The sequence below is a fragment of the Ambystoma mexicanum genome, chromosome 1q (assembly GCF_040938575.1).
Source record: "Ambystoma mexicanum isolate Mex_15411 chromosome 1q, UKY_AmexF1_1, whole genome shotgun sequence".
Taxonomy (NCBI): Eukaryota; Metazoa; Chordata; class Amphibia; order Caudata; family Ambystomatidae; genus Ambystoma; species Ambystoma mexicanum.
In genome coordinates, this window is record NC_090922.1 from 403,782,222 (window position 1) to 403,801,575 (window position 19,354).

A 19,354-nucleotide genomic window follows, 5' to 3' on the forward strand; every position below is an offset into this window, starting at 1 on the left:
GGAACGGTCAGCAAGCTGCAATGAGTTTGCATGTGTATGCAGAGGCAGATCTGACTGCATTTATTTCTCGAGATAAGGATAGGGTGGCGTCAAGGTAAAAACTTAATGTTTTGGTATCTTTTGAGACTTGTATGGTATTACCGTCTATGGTAAATGACTGATAGGACGGCTCTAGTTTGCTCAGGAGTTGTGAGGTGCTTAGTTAGGTCACTATTAGCTTGTTGACGCCCCGTGGGGTCTGAGTCCTCGATATCACGAGAAAGGACCAGACGCGGGTGGGCCTGAGATCCAGGGATGGAGCTGGGCATTTGTTGGGGAGGGGTAGGGAGGGGGGAGGGACAGAGTGGTGTGCGGTGGGACATGGTTGGGGAAAAGGGGGGGGTGCTGATGTTGGGAGGGATAAGAGCCGGAAAACGAGCCATCAGGAGCGACACGGGCAGAGGAGGGGAGGAGGAAAACATCAAGTCAATGGCATCGGGTAACCTCAGAGCCGTGACCTGCAATGTGCGGGCCTCAACAGTTACCTAAAACGTAATAAAGTAATGATGTACCTAAAGAGGATAAGGATTGATATAACTCTGCTACAGGAGACCCACCTCACCAAGTAGAAGTTGGAGGTGGTTAGAAGAAAATGGAAGGGTAGCGTCATAGGAGCCACATATTCGGCATATGCAAGAGTAGTTGTTACATGGGTGGCACCCCATGTGCCGATTCAGCTGCTCAGATCGACGACAGACCCGGAGGGTAGAATGGTGGTAGTGGTGGGACTCCTGGAGAACAGAGAAGTGAACATCATACATCTGTACGCCCCTAACCATGATACAACAGCATATTTTAGGTCCTTGTATAGTAAAATCAGCCCCCTGCTGGGTGGCACCATATTGTGGGGAGGGGATTTCAATTGCACCCTTAACCCCTGGATAGACAGGTCGGATAACAAGTTAGCAAAACCTGCGCCAGCTGCCAAAGCGCTGGGGACACTGTTAACAGACCTCGGACTGGAGGATGTGTGGAGGCGGTTGCACCCAACGGACAGGCAATACTCGCACTACGCAGCGCCACATGACCTGCATACCAGGCTGGACTACGTGTTCGCCACCGCCGAGATAGTGGGTGAGATAGGGGGTGCAGAATATAAAGCCAGGGTACTTTCCGACCACTCACCTTTGGTCGTACAGTGGCGGCATCAGCCCCCCAGGGCGTGAATCCCGACGTGGAGGCTCAGAGCTGAGGCCCTACAGGACTCGGGATTCTGAGACGACTTGAGGGAGGCCATCGAAGAATATTTCAACATTAATAAGGGCAGTGTACGATCCGTGGGAACAGTATGGGAGGCATTTAAGGTGGTGGTGCATGGGGTAGCCATATCAAAATCCAAAGGGTTCCTAGGGGGTATTGAGCAGGAACTGCAGGAAACTGAAAGAGAGCTAGAGGGCCTAATGCAAAGGGGGGGGACCACCCAAGTAGACAGCGCTAAGATAAGAGACTTACAAAAGACTAGCAGTGAACTTTGGGACAGATTATGCAAGCTGAATTATGAGAAATACACAGAGAGGATACACGCATGCGGAGACAAGCCGGGCAGACTACTGGCCTGGTTATACAAAAATGAGACACCCCGGTCGGTGACCAGAGAGGTCAGGGACATGAAAGGTCAGATCCGTAACACCCAAGAGGGAGTAAACGAGGAGTTCCTCTTGTATTATAAACCATTATATGAGGACGCAGGAGGAGATATGGGCCAGGAAATACTGGATACAATAGAAGATATAGGGCTGCCCACCTTAGATGACTCAGAACGCGCAGACCTGGAGGCCCCTATCACCTCAGACGAACTGGAGGCAGTGATCCAACATCTGCCCACTTGTAAAGCGCCCGGGTCGGATGGGTTACCTAGTGAATTTTATAAAGCCTATAAGCAGGAGCTACTCTAGCTGCTGCTGGCCATGTTTAACGAGGCCTACGAGCAGGGGGAGCTGCCGGAGTCCCTCCGAGAGGCGGTGATCATCCCGCTCCTGAAACTGGGCAAACCGGGAGGGGAGTGTGGGTCCTACAGGCCCCTATCCATGCTTAATCAAGATAGCAAAATACTCACGGCAGTGCATGCCAACAGACTCAAGCGAGTAATTGGCAAGTTGATACACCCAGACCAAACAGGCTATGTCCCCGGCAGAAACATCACAGATAACCATAGGAGGCTACATCATATCATCAATCAAACTGAGAGAGACCCGGGTGAGTTGGCCATCGTGTCGCTGGATGCGGTTAAAGCCTTTGATTCCGTGAGGTGGCCTTGGATGATAGCGACCCTGAAAGGGTAATGGATAGGACCGGGATATATTAGAGGGGTCAAGATGGTATATAGTTCCGCGATCGCAAGGGTCAAAACAGTAACTATAATTTCGGACAAGTGGCAACTCAGTAGGGGGACCAGACAGGGATGACCCTGGTCACCCATGCTTTACATTCTTGCATTGGAAAAGTTGGCAATTTGCCTTAGGCAACAATATGGAGAGGTGGGGATTCGTACGACGGGGAACACACACCTGATATCAATGTACGCAGATGACATGCTCCTTGATCTGTGCTTTACGGAGGAGAATCTGCAATATGTGCTGGAGGTGATAGATCGCTAGGCCACCCTCTCGGGCATATCGGTAAACTCTGGGAAGTCTAGTGTGTTTCACTTGGGGAGGTATTCAGATATCTGGGCATAAAAATATACCAAAGATAGAGACAGAGCACAAACATAATACGGAGAAAGCAATTGAAGGTATTAAAAATAGTATGGTGTTTTGGTCCAGATTACCCCTAGCCATGATGGGAAGGGCAGCACTGCTCAAAATGGTGGTTTTGACCAGACTCTTGCACTTTTTTGTGAATGTCCCGTACTTGATCCCCAGACGCTTTTTTGTTAGACTTCATATCATGCTCAGTGGCTTCATATGGCACAACTCTAGAAATAGGGTGGCCCTGTGGAAACTACAGAACCCGTGTGATAAGGGAGGCATTAACCTGCTGAACTTTGAATTGTATTACTTAGCGTGACAGCTATTATATGTGGCTAGATGGTTGTCTGCAGAGGACTCTGCGGAAGCTAGGCTTTTGCGGGGTGACTCAGCCCCTTACTTTCTAAAAGAGACAGTGTGGCTGCATAAAACAAAAAGTGACGGATAGGGGGAGACTGTTGGTGCTGGGCTGGGAGGTCTGGCGCAGGGCTTGGAGAACTGTGGGGGACCCAAACCCGCTCTCTCAGCAGGTTCCGCTGGCGGTGCTGTGTGGGGCAGACTCCCAACTGTTCAAAGGGGTCTGCAGATACTGGGAACCGGTGGGCCTAGCCACCCTTGGAGACATATGGCAAGAGGGGGAGGCATTTGAATTCCAGAGGTTGCAGGAGGAGACAGGGGTGCATAGGGGCCAATATATCACGTACACCATGATCATAAAACGGGTGAGGGAAAGGTGGCCCAAAACAGTACTGGCCGAAGAACTCGATGCCACCCTAGAAATGATGTATGATGTCTCAGAGGGCGGGCACAAAATATCTCGGATATATGAGCTCTTGAATGCGAAGACTGGGAAGGAGCTGCTCCAAATGAGGCTGGACTGGGAGGGGGAGGTAGGTGAACCCACGACAGAGGGGCAGTGGGATAGAGCTCAAAGGTACCATAAGAAGGTGTCCCGGAACGTGAGACTCCAGCAGATCCAGCTATATGTCACCCACAGAGCTTACTTGACCCCCGGAAGAATAGCTAGGTTTGGGGGCTCGGCTATACAGAAATGTCCCAGGTGTGGGGAGGAGGAGGCTGGGTTGTTGAATATGTTCTGGGCTTGCCCAGAGGTGACGAGATTCTGGGTAGCAATAAAGACAAGAATGGCCGGTTGGGGGATGGTGCTTAATGTGGGGCCAGCTTGGGCATGTATGCTTGGGAGTTTCCCTAGACCACGGAATCTTAAAACATATTAGCAAGATGAAAGACCTGGCCTATATCTTGGCCAAGCGCAGAATTGCTATGTGCTGGAAAGCGGCCCACCGGCCTAGAGTGGAGATGTGGTGGGTGGACGTCTTGAAATGGGCAGAAGCAGAAACTGCGGCCTGGTATGAAACGGTCACTAGGGTGGGAGAGGAAGAAGTAGGCCCCCTGATAGCTTGGATGCAACTGGTGACCTCGATGGCGAACCCCCACCAGGTCACTCATGAAACAGAAAACTGGGATGAGTTGACGATAATTGAGACACCTGAATATGCTCAGCCAGAAGGCACGGATACGACGGCTCGAGTTTTTGGGGAGGGGGGTGAGGACGGAGGATAACACTGAATAATGTGATATCTTATCATTGATCATGAACGTCCTATATGGTTGTAATGTTTGGTGTGTTGTTTGTTTTAAAAAATAAAAATTGTTTAAAAAAAGAAGGATAATTTGCAGCAGATGCTGTATTCATTAAAGGCTTGTCAAGATTGGGAGGGATTTGAGCAGCTATTGAGTAGGAATAGACTTTATCAAACAATATTTGGATAAATAATAAATTCTGAGGTAGGTGTGCATCCAGAGCACACTGGGTGTGGGGTAGGGGGGGCGTAGAGTATGCCATCTTAAAGCAACTATATTATCAGCAAGCTGCTAAGTAGCCACTGTGCTTAATGTGTAAGAAAATAAGTGCCAGACCCATATATTGTCCAGCACCGCTGTGATTGGAATGGCCAACCCCTTGCCACTGTTGATCACCCACAGCTGCTCTGTACAGAGTCAACATATTTGGGGTTAAAGCTGCAAATCCCACTGTTTCATTGATATGATACAATATGATATGATATTGCAATGAGGATAATGGATGCTCTGTGTGATTTACAGATACCAAGCGACATAAATTATTAATTGTGTCTTGAAAGAAAATAATTGTTAATTTTTTCTTTAAAACATATCAACATTAACATTTTGCATTGATCCTATTGTTAACCACCTATCAACAGAAAAAAGGCAAACATGCTTTCCTCCTATTGTAAAATGATAGACACATACAGGTAAAATCATTACCAAACCGATGAACTTGACTCTCAAACATTTTAGCAGGATTGTCTTGAATAGCTTGGCAATCATGAGAGGCACTCCTCTTCAATATTGGCCTTTTCACTTACAGTGCCCCTGTATAGAAGCTTGTGGGATACATTTCCCAAAAATAAAAGGAATGTCCATTGGGCCTAAGCAGTGTAGACATGGGTAACACACAGAGAAAAACTGCCACACAACCAATGTACCTTGTGAATTCAAATCAATATGTTTCTGCAATGGAATTGGAACCAGATTGCAGAAGGGGAATACACATTGTTGGTTGAGAGAAAAAAAGAGACATTTTTCATTGAAACTGCCACACATCAAAATAATGTCCACCCTGAAAATTAAGAGTACAAACTGGGCCTCTCATGCGAAATTCAAAGCCATGTTAGTATTTTTCATTTCATGTGTATAAGGCCCACATTTCAACACAGAAATGTATTTCACGTTAAATGGAAAGATGTGTGCATTTTGCAGCATGTAATTAATACATGGAGTGAAAATGTACCTTTTGCCAAGACAATGTGAGCCTATCATCTTGGGAGATAAACATTGGTGGTTCTGTGCAAGTATATGAAAATCATACGAAGCCCTCATGGACGATTAAATCCCATGTTAAAAGGGCAATTATTTGCTTGGGGAGAGAGACTCTGTGTTTAGCCACAATGACATTTCTAATGGGATGTGAAGGCAGTCACAGGTAAAGCAACCTTTCCCCATGCCTGGCTTTGCTCAGGCTCCCCATCTGAAAGACCATTACTTTGAACTTTCCAGGCCTGAGCAGAATGACATGGCTCATGCACAACAGGAATGTATTGGTGTACTGCATAAACAGAGAGACTGCTATTAAGTGGAATGAACTTTGTAAAATCTTCCAAAATGTAAAGCAATTGAATGGACAATACTTGGCCAGGCTGGGGGATGGCCTGCCATTAAGAGTGCCACATGATGTCTCAAGCCAGACCAATCTGGCTTGAGAGATAAAATCTCTTCAGCATACATTAACTCAGCCCTTTTGACGTCACAGGAATGATTAAGTATTTAACTTCAGGCTAAATCAACATTGAAGCACGAAGGCCTGCACCACGTGGTTTCAAGGAAATTAAACCAAGGGACTTAACATTTGAAATAAAAGTCAGAATTATATGTATGCAATTAGGTGACCATAGGTTTATATTAGGAATTACCCATTAACCTTTGAACTGTTAAACTTGCAGTAATGCAACAAGTGTCAATTTAAAGCTTATTACGAGCCTGTTGTGTTGATCAAAGTATCTAAATCCAAGTTTTGGAAACCCTGTAACAATCAAAAATGTGTTGCTAGCTTCCCCAAAAATGTTATGAAGCTGAATGTTGGGGAGCTAGTGGCTTATTAAATTATATAAATGGGGAGAAAAGTTCAGGTTAATAACTTGTATTAATTGCGTGTTAACAGTGAAAAACCACAGCTGGCATGTGCAATATCTTACCAAAATGGTAGACGTGTTGATACATCTGTCAGGATCAGGGGAACATACATATACAGATATTATGATGTTTATTTGGACATTGCAAATAATTGTCATGTGACTTTTGAGTGAACAATCTGAAATGTTTAAATGGTAACTTTGGTAGGTTGATCCATCCTTTGCATCAATTCCACTTCAAAACTCCAAGGGCCTATTGGCAGATAAGTTACCACCTCCTGATCTTAATATTTTCGGGTTTGGGACATAGGCGTTAAAAAGTGGCTGCCTAAAAAGTCTTCAAGGACAGGCCTTGCCTAACACCACCTGGGTGAATCCTGACACTACTGCTTGACACTACCTGGGTTTGAATGGATCAAAGATTTCTGCAGGATTACCTTACCTGGGAGACAGCAACTAGGGAAGCCTAAGAGCTGACTAGGCCCTATGATTAAGGAGAGACAAATGAGGGATGGACACCTGTGACTATCTTTGACTGAAGTGCCTGAACAGACCCCTCTGATTCCCCAAAAGAGAAGCCCTACTGACTTTCCTGAACACCAAAAATCGAGATTTCCAATGTAAGTAGATCAATCCAAATGAAATTAATTGTGTGGGGTATCTGTATGACTTAATATTTTCCCTTAATATGGGGTAGGGAGCCAACTGTGTAGACCGTTAGCATATTGTTTTGAATATTTATTTAATTAACTCCCATATAGATTGACACAGGAGTAGCTCAGGAGAGTTCGAACCTCTGCCCTCTTTCCTAGCAGGAAGTTAAGTTATAGTAATTTGAAGTAATTTGGTACATATATGTTTCCTGTAAACCTCAAAAAGGGTTGTCCTTGTACCAAAACGAAATTCCTAAGCATCCATACTCCCCAGACCTTGCCTTTAAACAGAGGGGTGCTGAATATAACTGAAGCCTGCATTTCTGGTGCTGTGGAGAGAAGTGCTGGGCTAAATGAAACCAAATGTAATACTCCATTGAAAAATATTGCACACTCTTTCCTGAAAGTAAGTGACCCTAATAGCAGAAAGATTTTGTATTGCTTTGGGGTGAAGAAGGAAGAAGGGTTCTTTCAATCAAAAGTAGCATCAAAAGTGTGTGTGCTTTCAAAACTGCTAGCATGTTTGAGTGCACAGGGAAAGTCAACACACAAAGCACTGCATGTGTGAATTTGCTTTTTAAAACAGATATGATTGCAGTTGTTTTAAATCTAAACCATATCAAGTAATATTCATGGTCTAGTAAAGTGCCAATGTATTGTTTAATTTGGGTATCAAAGGGGCTTGTGGGGAAAGAGTTTTGACCGTTTTTTGGGGCCTGTGTTCCCTGTACCTGAGACAAAAAAGAAAAATGATGTCATGTTTTGGAGCCTTGTTTTGTGCCACAGAGAAGGTGGCATGTGTAACCATTTAGTGAAAATATTAATTGAATCTATAATTTAAATAAATATATATTCTTCTGTACCATGGCCTGGTTTGATTGTTGGCACTGGGGAAGGGATCGACGTGACTGTATATGAGTCACAGACAGGGCCAACTGATCAAAAATAATCAATGTGCTGTGGGCCATCTTAATTGGGGGGACTCCCCATGTTAGGGTGGTTTCCCAATATATCATTACAAGTTGCTGGGAGATGAATGTCCTATTGTTGTAAACCCACCCTGCTGGTTATTAGAGTAGAGCATTTGCAGTGAGTGGAGCAGTGTTCGGGAATGCCCAGCATTGCGACCTTCCAATCCATTGTTATTCATGGAAATGGATGAATAGCTTTGTCCTGTCCACTTGGATCATAGGGTTAGTGAATAACAATGAGCCAGCCCAGGATGCAGAGATCCTGGTCACTGAACACTGGTGTTGATTGTTATATTACTGTGACTGACTGACAGCTAAAATAATAAAGTTGCCAAAACACCAAAACCAAATCAATCGACAATCAGGAATAAGTGCTGGGACTCAGAAATAAGTACCAGGGCTGTGCCCCGGCAAGTCTCCCCACATCTTAAGCACTAAGTAGGCACCCCTATTTCTCATTAATGCACACTTATGAAATAGGGTGGATTGCTACCCGAGCTGGGAAAGATTCAGGGCACCTACAGGCAAGGGTAGAGGAGAAGGGGGGAAATCCACCCGACAGCTCCAGGGCTATGGTATGAATGCGTGTCACTTTCCAGATACAAGAGAAGACAGTCTCCTGTGTTAGCTCCTATAATTCAGAGAAAATGACTGCAGACAATTTGCGGAGCTTGAAGAGACACATTCTAAGATGTACCCTTGCTGGTATCCTTACTTTTCCGTCAGTAGAGCACTAGGCAGAGGATGGATCTGATGAATGGGGTATGGTTTCTCCCTGCAACGTGATAGCCTCTGTGTAAGGTGCATCGGGGGAGCTAGGAGAATGTTTAGGTAAGGGCGGTTCTAAGTTCTACTTATGTTTTAGTTCAAACAAATCCCTCAGAAGTTGTCTTACTGCATTGTATTGTCTAGTATAAATTAATCAATGAACTTGTGATAAAGTACACAGTTATGTAACTACTGACACACACTATGGTGTGATGGCGAATAGATTGGGAATGGGGTTCAGTGGATGTGTATTTCTAACTACCTCTGCTGTATCTTCGAGGGTCTACTAGAGAAATTCCAGGCTTTATAAAAGCAGTGCAGTGACATCACATCTCACCTCCACCCTGATCACAACCCTTTCCTGAAGCACCGAATGCAGGATTTCTACGTCATGTCTAGCGGGAGCTCCTGCGAGTGTGATGCATGTGGAGATCGCAGAGGTAAGCCTCACTCCTGCTCTCAGCACTAGTCACATTTCCACATGTCAACTGAGCAGCCTGAACGCAGGGCCACAGCTGCCACAATGTAATTAATACATGTCCATAAAATAGCTTACTTCTAATGGAACTAACTATGGAGGGATGGGTTAAGTTGCTTACAAACGTATATCTATGCATTCCATTCCAGGGTGAAACGGGAGATGCATATGCCTACTCAAGTGATGAGCATGAACATATGCAAAATACTACCAAGGACATCAACTCTGCTATCCAGTGCTAGGTTGGGGGATGCGTTATATGGAGGCCTCAGTTCCCTCCGTCCAGTCGTACCGTGTGAATCTGCTTCTTGGAGGTGTTTCCTTTTATGAAATTGGTCAACACAGCTAGGGACTCTGCTCCTGTGCAGGCGATGTGTACACCCTGAAGAAAAGCTATTTTGAGGGATGGGGAGTTGTAAGGTTAGATTTATAACCTAATTACTAAAGCCACTTATTATACCTCATTAAAAGGTTTTCTATGTGCATCTTCCTTGGAGAAGTCATGGTAGAAAACCAGGCTATCCCTGCGCCAATGAAGAGTTTTCAGGGTGACTGCTGCCAGTAAAATCTTGTCATTGACTGAAAACCTCAGAAACGTGACCAAGATCTCTCTGAGATGTTGTCAGGGAGTCCTTAATTTGACCAACTCTCAATGCTCTGGCCACAGTTGTTTTCTCTTGTGGGAAGTTTCCTAGCACATCGATTAAGACAGCCTTAATAAATGTGTACATTGCTGTGTTTGAGCTGGAGGCCTCTGCTCCCTCACTGCCCTCTGGTATTCCTCCGATTCTCTGGAAGTTGGGTCTCCTTTTGATTTATAGGGTCATCTGTGCTTCCCTGATCTTGGTGGAGTCCTTTCTGGTCTCACTCTATGTACTATTTCTGCTCCTTATTTTGAACACTGTGTCGCCACTTTTTCACCTCCAGTGCTCCACACTTTGTTTTCTATCCCCATAGCAGACACAATTGCCTTCACCTCAGCCCACTTCCTTTGCAACTCAATTTATTTTCTTATTTTCACATGTATGCCTACCACATCCTTCTCAATTGGCAATCCATTATGTCGTCCTGCTTAGATTCAGCGATGTCATTTTTCTTTGATTTGGTCGCTTAACACTTACTTAAGAACATCTCCTTTTCAGCAGCATTGGGGGAAAAGTTGATTCCATTGTAATCATGTGGTTCAGTTGATTAAGGCAATCAAGTATAATTCTTCAGTCTGGATACAGGAACTCGGCACACTAACACCCACCTCTGTTGAAACAGTTTCTAGAGTACTTGCAGGATTGTTTATTATGTGCTTGCTTGCATATATAGTGCTTCATGGTTTATGGCATCTCCAAAGCACTAACAAGTAGGAACATAAAAGATTAAGGTAGGAAAGTAGGCAGAACAGAGGAATAGAGAGTGCATTTTGGTCTTGCCTTCTGTACGTGGATTGAAGAGCTGCCCGTGTTTCTTTTGATGGGCATTCATGGGAAGAAGTAAGAGAGGAGCAGTGTGTGGGTGCATTGAAACACGTTATTCTTTTGAGATTTCTTGTAGGTTGGCATAGACATCATGTTTGATAGATGCCCTTAAAACGGTGATCATCTGACATTTAAACAAGCACAAAAAAAATGATCTTGACAAAATTGCCTTTTTGGTATCACAGCTTTGGTAAAGTGAACTAGTGATTGAGCGTCAAAAGATCTCTACCATTGGAAGGGCAGGGAGTGTGCATTTGAATACGTGTCCTCTGTAACAGGCCTAACTCACTGGCAATGCATCTCTAGGGCTGAAAATGAAATACCACTTGGAAAACACAATGTTTGGCCAGATGGCGAGTGCCTAATAAATAGGCTCCCTTAATTTGATTGAACGCCACACGTGGGTGGGGTGAAGCAATCTATGATTCTTGTGCACTTTATCATCGCAATAATCTAATCTGGTGGATTTCAATCAGTCGAATTGAGTTGACAACTGTGCGTGATTGGTCGTTGCTGGATGTGTTTGCATTATCAGCAGGAAGTTGTATAGTAGGAGAATTGAACCTGCTATTCCAGCATTACTCAGGGCAATGGCCATGACACGGGAGAGAAAACACCATCATCATTACAAGTAAATGACTAAACCTCCACACAAGAAAGTTTTGAATGAATTTTAATTTAAAATCTTTCTAAATACACATTAAACAAAGCACCATTTTTAAATGTTATATTCATCAAAGCTGCAACTGTGAAATGCGCAATGCTCAGAAAATTATCAATAGTAAGTTGCAATCTCAGGTGCTTCACTGGAATATAAATGCAGGAGAAGGAGATGGCAAGATTTTCGATGATACCGATAACCTGATTAGCATTCCTTCAATGATTAGATGTGCAATTTCTGGCATGGAGCACTATATCAAAACCTGATTGTTGTAATAACCCAATTGATATCACTCACCTTCAGGCAACTGACCCCCTTTCCTACGCGCCACTTGGTGGAAACCAAGCAAAACATGCTTTTTAAAGAGAATACATCTACAAGCCCCATTCAATCTGCAGATGTTTAAAGCGCAAGCACAGCTGCAACTTAATGGTGTAAGCTGTTCAACAATAAATATCAATATTCAAGATTACATTTTTAGAGATTTTTGTCTGTGAAGGTCTGAGTAGAATCAACCCTTTCATTGGGCCTATAGGTCGGGTGTGGGGCAAAAACTGTTAGAACCCTCCTCCCTGGGCCAAAGTGCCACATTACTGAATACATGGATCTGCGATACATCCATGTTCACTTCCATGTTGAAAAAAGACTTACACCAAGACATTAGATATTTCTGATTGTGTAGCAGAAGAGTGATGTGTGCCCCTTTCCATAATAGTCAGTATTATTGATTTGCTACGACACCAGCAGAACTGGGCCCTGATGCAGCAAACAGGAGCAGCTAAAAACGAATTTCAGGCAAACAGACACTTTGATATTGATATTGATATTTTATTACTATCGTGCTCGTACACAAGTGTTTCAGAGCGCGACAAGGCAAGGGAGGGGAACAGGGGAGAACAAAACAGCGATATTACTAGGCCCAGGACATTGAGAACGCGTATAAGCATGGGAGAGGGGGAGGGGAAAAGTGCATGGAAGGGGAAGAAGTGGAAAGTGAGAAGCAGAGGAGAAACAGATAAATAACAATAAATAAATAATAAAGGCAACAAACAGTGGTAGTGCAGCCAGCAATTTGCAAGTGCTAGGTTTAAGGTAGCAGACAGGGTAGGTCTGATAAGTGCAGGAATAAAAAGGGGGGGCTGTATGGGTACAGATGCAGACCCCAGTGCAACGGGTGGCCCGGAGGCAGTGCGGGATGGTGGCAGGGTGAGCAGGTACCTGGGCCTGGAGGACAGAGGGTAGCCAGGTGCATGGTGCCAAGAGAGAACAGATCAGCTGGGGAGAGGGGGAGATAAGGCAGAAGAATAGAGGAAGGTCTTGAGGCTTCCGGAACCAGAGATGGTTCTCCTCAAGTTTTAGAGTGACAGGGAGGCTGTGAATGTAGGATGGGGGCACCGCTAAACACGATTTTCAGGCACACAGGCACTTAGAGAGTGGGAAGGGGGCACAGCTTAAAATGATTTTCAGGCAAACAGGCACTTAGAGAGTAGCAAGGGGGCACAGCAAAAAAACGATTTTCAAGCAAACACAGACTTTCAATGCGAAAACAGGCACAGCTAAAACGATTTTCAAGCAAACACACACTTTCAATGCAGCAAACAGGCACAGCTAAAAACGATTTTCAGGCAAACAGGCACTTAGTAGGAGGGGGGCATGGCTAAACGGATTTTCATGCAAACACAGTCTTTCAATGCAGCAAACAGGCACAGCTAAAAACGAATTTCAGGCAAACAAACACTTTGAATGTAGGAAGGGGGCACTTATAACAATTTTCAGGTAAACACAGATTTTGAAAGGCATAGGAATTGCGGCCCGACAATGCAGTAGATGGAAAGTGAGTCAAAATTAGTGAAGGCAGAAAACCGTTGACATGAGGCAGTTGCAAATTTGAGGACTTGGAAGGCAGAGATGAAGAGATTCATTGGGCGTGTGGCAGCCACTGAGCTCACTTGATAGGGCGGGTCAGAAAGAAACAGGCAGAGCGTAGAGTGTGAATATGATCTTCAGAGGCATATTGAATGATTATTTCAGGTATTGGGGTCGGGAGCACGTCCAGGCACTGACAGGAGCCTTACGAGAGGGGCCTTGGGAGGAGGGCAGGCCAAGCCTCCCGGCTTTGCAATAGGCCCAGATGAAGATCGCCTTAACTAATCCGAGGCCACGAGCTCCTGAACACATGGCACTCCGGTGCTCTAGGTGTGGGCGATCATCTTGGAGTGGCAGCACAAACAAAAGAGTATCATGAAGCAGTTGCCCCCAAAAGGAACGCCTCATTTAAATTTCTTTAAATTAATTGCAAGTTAAATTGCTTCATCATGGCAGAACAATAATGATTTTCCAGACAATTTTCGCTCGATCGTGCGGTCCGATTCAAATTGATTGAAGATTGTGCAGGATGTGCACTGGAGGGCCCCCATTGAGGGGGGCACTGTTGTGACCCGTCTCATAGCAGCCTTTGGTTAGAGGGAGGGTGAGAAGCTGGGGTAGTAGAAAACCAAATCACTGAGCACCACTTGCATTTAGTAAGCAGAGGATAATGCCAAACCTGCGTTAGTCACTCATGCACATAATAGGTTCTGAAGAATACTAAAACACTGAGAACCCCATGTGCATTTTGGAGGTGGATGAGATTGCCAAAATAGCCAAAGGCTACAATCAATGCAGCGCAAACCGTCCCACAAATTGGCAATGCAACGTGCCAGATCTTACTGCATGTAAATGATTCGTACCACCTGGACATAATGCTTAAAACCATTTAGACACGCCTCTAGAAGAAAAGGGGCCTCATTACGAGCCTGGCGGTAACCGTCGCCGGTATCAATTTCTTTCCGGCACTCGCAAATGGGAAATACCGGGTCATGCCGAGTTTGGCAGACCCGGTGATTGCCCATGCGCGGGTGCCGGTAATAAGGGACTCCCCATCCCCATTCAGCCCCATAGGGATCAATGGGAATGGGGAGGGTGGTAGCACCGGTAATAAAGGTACCGGTATTACCATCAAGTTATGCCCAGGGTGCCGGTACGGACACCTGGTCGGACCAGGTGGCTGCAAGGGCACCCTCGAGCAGAACTCGTAGTATGGTGGTATGGTAACAACGGTGCCGGTAGCGATACTGGCACCATTGTTGCCTTACCGCCATACTCGTAATGAGGCCCAAGGTCTATATTGACAATGAAACCTAACTTCCCCTATCTAGGAACCCTCTTTGGCAACAATTGGAAAGCATATTTTATGCACAGGAGGATAGCTCAGGGGCAACATGCTCGCCTTGGAAGCAAGACGACATGGAGCAACACAGGTTCACTCCCGGGTCCGCGCTTAGAAACCTCTGGGCATTAAGTGCTTTATAATAACCTATCATAAAATAACCTCTCAATCACATTGCCACCCACACAGAAATCTCAGCCAAAGGTATGGCCAGGATCGACATGTAAATTTGGCTGGGATTGATACCTCCTGACCCAGACCATGTGGTAGGTGTGAACAGATCTTCCAATTTGTCTAATCAGACAAGGAAGGTCATTTTGAAACTTCAGAGAATGTTGGAGGAAGGCCTGACTGGATTACGAAAAACAATGTTTGCTAATCTGAAGGATTATCTGGTCCAAACTGATGTATATACTCACAAATAACCCAACTCGCTGACGTTATTGAGTTATGGGTCCTCATTGTGGCTTTGGTGGCATGGCTGCCACCAAAACCGGGTCCGGGTTCCCTGAATGGGGAATTACCGGGCCATTACGAGTTTGGAGGGCCTGGTAATTCCCCCTACAGAGAACCCGGGCCCGGACCTTCCCCATTCCCATTTGAGCCCCCATAGGGCTCAATGGGAGCAGGGAGCTAACAACGGGCCGATTACGACCGGCCCGTTGTTAGCTCCCTGCTCCCCTCGCGGGACCCGGTAACGATGCCTGGTTTTACCAGGCGTCCTTACCGGGTCCCGCGAGGGGAACTCATAATATTGCAGAATGGGTTAACGGGTGCCGCCACCATTAGCGCCACCCGTTAACCAATTCCGCAATTTTTGAAATGAGGCCCATGGAGCACCTCATGTCCATTACCCCTGTGGTAACTGCACAGTGTGTCCATAGACCTAGTAAAGAATTGTAAAGTAATTGATATAGGACTTCCTTCACCATGGAAACAGAATGCTCTTACCAACTGCAACACCAGTTGTGTTGTTTATGTAATTTCTTGCCTGTGTAGTTTACACTACGTAAGTATAACTATGCGCAAAGTGAACATTAGAATTGGTGAACACTGGAGCTGCATCAGAAATAGAATATTAACTTCTCCATTAGAATGTCATTTTCTGACCAAGCGTTGTAACTTACTTGGTCAGTCCTCCATACCAGCACTGGGAGCACTGACAAAGAAAGACGTTTATTTGATTTTGGAACAAAGAATCATTTACAAAGCTAACCCACGTTTCTGGATGGAATAAATAACTCTTGCGGATATGAACCTCCACAATTTCTGTCTGCCTCACTATTTTAGATTTACAATCAGCTTAGGCTAATGTTCTTTGGACATACTCAAATTGTTGTTATTATCTACCAAAGCAGTATTTATCACAATGAACATGTCAAGGCTGGTAAAGCCTTAGAGCTAACATTACTATCCTTTTTGTAATTATCCGTGAGTATCGCACAAACATTTTGAATAATTCTCTTCATTATGTGACCTAGTACATAATGGTGTTAATTTTGTCCTGATTATGGATCAGCCACATTCTGTGTGGTTTGCTTCCCATTCCAATATGGTGTCAAGATCTAGCCCCATGATGACAACATAGTTGATTACTAATCTGACCTCCAGTAAATTGCTCATCATGTGTTTCTCAGGAAACATTTATTTCATTTCATTTTATTAGATATTTGTAAGGCACAACAAATGGTGTTTTGAGGTGCCACAAGAAAATAAAGTGGAGGGGGAACAAGGGAGAAAGATAACAATAATGGTCCTACTAAGCCTTGTGGCATTCAGATTGTGCAAGTGCAGTAACAAGAAGTGCGAGGGAGAAGGGTGGATGGGAAGTTCCAGTCACGCAAATGCAAAGTGCTAGGGTGGGTAGGGGAGTGCAGGGTAGAGGGAGGGAGTGCAATTGGACGGGGTGGAGGAGGGGAGGGAAGAGGGTAAAAGGGGCTAGGCGAGTGCTAAGGGGAGGCCAGGAGGGCAAGTGTCATGGAATTGCATGGGGTGCAGGTCCACATGCCAAGTGCGAGGAAGGGGGAAAGACTGGGCAGGGGGCATGGTGCTCTGTCGAAAACAGAGGGAACCGGGCAGCCAGTCACTGTGACAGACGGGGGGTGTTAGCAGGGGAGGGAGAGTGGGAAGGAAGAAGAGAAGAGGAGGGTCTTGAGGAGCTTCCGGAATTTAAGAAGATCTGGCTCAAGCCTGACAGGGTCAGGGAGACCATTCCAGAGGGAGGCTCCTGCTGAGGAGAGAAATCTACCCTCCACTCTCTGCTTAGAGAAGCATCTGATCTGCAGAGAGTTGGAGCTAGAAGACCGAAGGGCTCTAGCAGGCAGGTATTTAGGGAGAGAGAGTTGGATGTAGTTGGAGGTCAGATGCCAGAAAGCCTTGTGAATGATGCAGAGGGTCTTGAATTTGATCCTAGCAGCAACCACAAGCCATTTGAGTGATTTAAGGGCTGGAGAGGAGAGGTGCAGCCCCCGTGCTTAAAGCCAAGGATAAGTCTTGCAGTCCAATTTTGGATAATTTGAAGGGGGAGAAGGGAGGATGAAGGAAGATTGAGCCAGCAATTCCAAATGTAATCTATTTCTTCCAACATGGCTACCATCAGGTTTTAAAGTGTGTCCTTCACAGTTATTATCGTGGTCTCTGTCTAGCCCAGTATGGCATTTGGATCTAACCCCACACTGAACTTAGATGGAAAGTCTAGTTGTTTTCTAAAACTGACTGTGAGTTGAATGAAAATCCTGCGTTCCATGCGCAACTTTCTTTTGTGAAACACCAGCACTCAGGGAACATTCAACTCTTTTGACAATTGTAAGTCAGTAGTTTTTATATTATTCTGCTCATGTTTTTAATCCATATATTCTAAACACCTCAGTATCATAATACATTATACTTTATTCAATTTTACCGTACAGCTTCTTGTCTCAATTCTTGTAGCATCCAGCCCAGGAATGTGATAATACCCATGTTTTCAAATTTGCACATGTTGTTCAAACAATATTTTTTGTATTTGTATTTGTTCATGCCTCAAATGGTACATATTGACTGTGCTGGATGTATTTCGGTACTATGTAGGTCCTAGTCCACTTATTCAGACCATTATGGGACTGCAATAAGCAGAATGGTTTATTACACATTGATTTCTCTCATTTAAGTGAGGCAAGTGAAAGCAGATATCTTTTCCTTCTCCTGTATGTAAATGGGTTATGCATACAGTTCTGTTCTTTATAAAAAATAAATGCTTGGTATTTTCTTCTTCTCCTGCTGTCTATGATTCACAGGTTTTGTCACTCACACACCATCAAACATATTTGGCCACTGAGGAAGACCCTGCAATTATCATAGAATCGGAACATGTCAGTCTTAGGCTTGGTATGCCTTGAATATACTGTCAAAGTGACCATGTTGAAATAATTAATTATATCACTGTAATTCTGCTTTAATTGATGTATGGTGTGATCTCATAAATATTACTATTATTCACAACATTGATCTCTGTGACAGAATATATTTTAATTGTCAACTGGTTTGTCGAGAATGTTAATTTGTCTTAATACCACTTTTATTGAACAACAAAGCACTTGGAGGCCCTATGTAAGACAACGAGCCTCATTCTAAGTCTGCCGGTATACGGACGGAAAATCCACCATTATACCGGCAAACACACTTACCATTTCCACTGCCTGATATCCCAGTAATACCAGGATGTTACAGGCCATGGACCCACCAGTAATTCCCCATTCCATGGAGTCCCATAGGCAATACCAGTGCCGAAAATACTGGCTGTGTTGTGCCAGTGGGGTCCTGAGTTACCTCTAGCTCCTGGCTGGAGGTACGTCAGGTTACCTACATGGCATACTTATACACTACCGGTCCAGTAAAGTGCCAGTATACGTAAATATCAACACTTTACTACCGGACCGGCAGGGTCATAATGAGGCCCAATGTATGTATGTATCTTTTACACAAGATTCTTTTTGTCTTGTATGGGGTTGATATGGTGTCATTCTTAAACGATAAAAGCAAAAGGCAAGTCAGGGCACAATTATAAGGCAGTACTATTGCACACCTATAGCCCCCACCAGGTGTTTGCTTGTTCCAAAGGAAATACTGGAGAAACCTAGAACATCTTCCAAAAGCCACCAGAACAAGAAATATGAGGCACAGTGTGGCTATACCTCAATCAAATCCTGATGTGAAAATGCCTATAGAGGTGTGGGGCAAAAAAAGCACCTGAACCAAAATAAAACTAGTAGTGAAATACTGGAAAGAGACATTTTACTCAAGAAAATACAGGCCCAAAAAGCCTTCATTCTGAAGGAGGCTGAACACCACAGCCAACTTTTTTGAAAAATGCTTGCCAATTAATCACCCGTATTCCAAAATGGAAATACGAAAATACACTAAAGCTGAAATATGATCACTTTTGGAAGAAAGAATGGCTCCATAATAAAGAGGCATTGCAAAGGATCCCTAGAACCATATCTTTGAGTGGAAAATGTAGCCTCAAAATGATCTTGCCACCTGGACCAAACCAAAAAAAAAAGATCCTTCTCCTTGGCCTATGTAAAATTGTTGGATTCTGCTGAACTCACACTAAGAAGGAACTTGTCTATGTGACTTGGTAGTGAAGGTAAACGTGGAACATAGAACATGCAACGTATCAATGCACCTGGTATAATGAGGCAA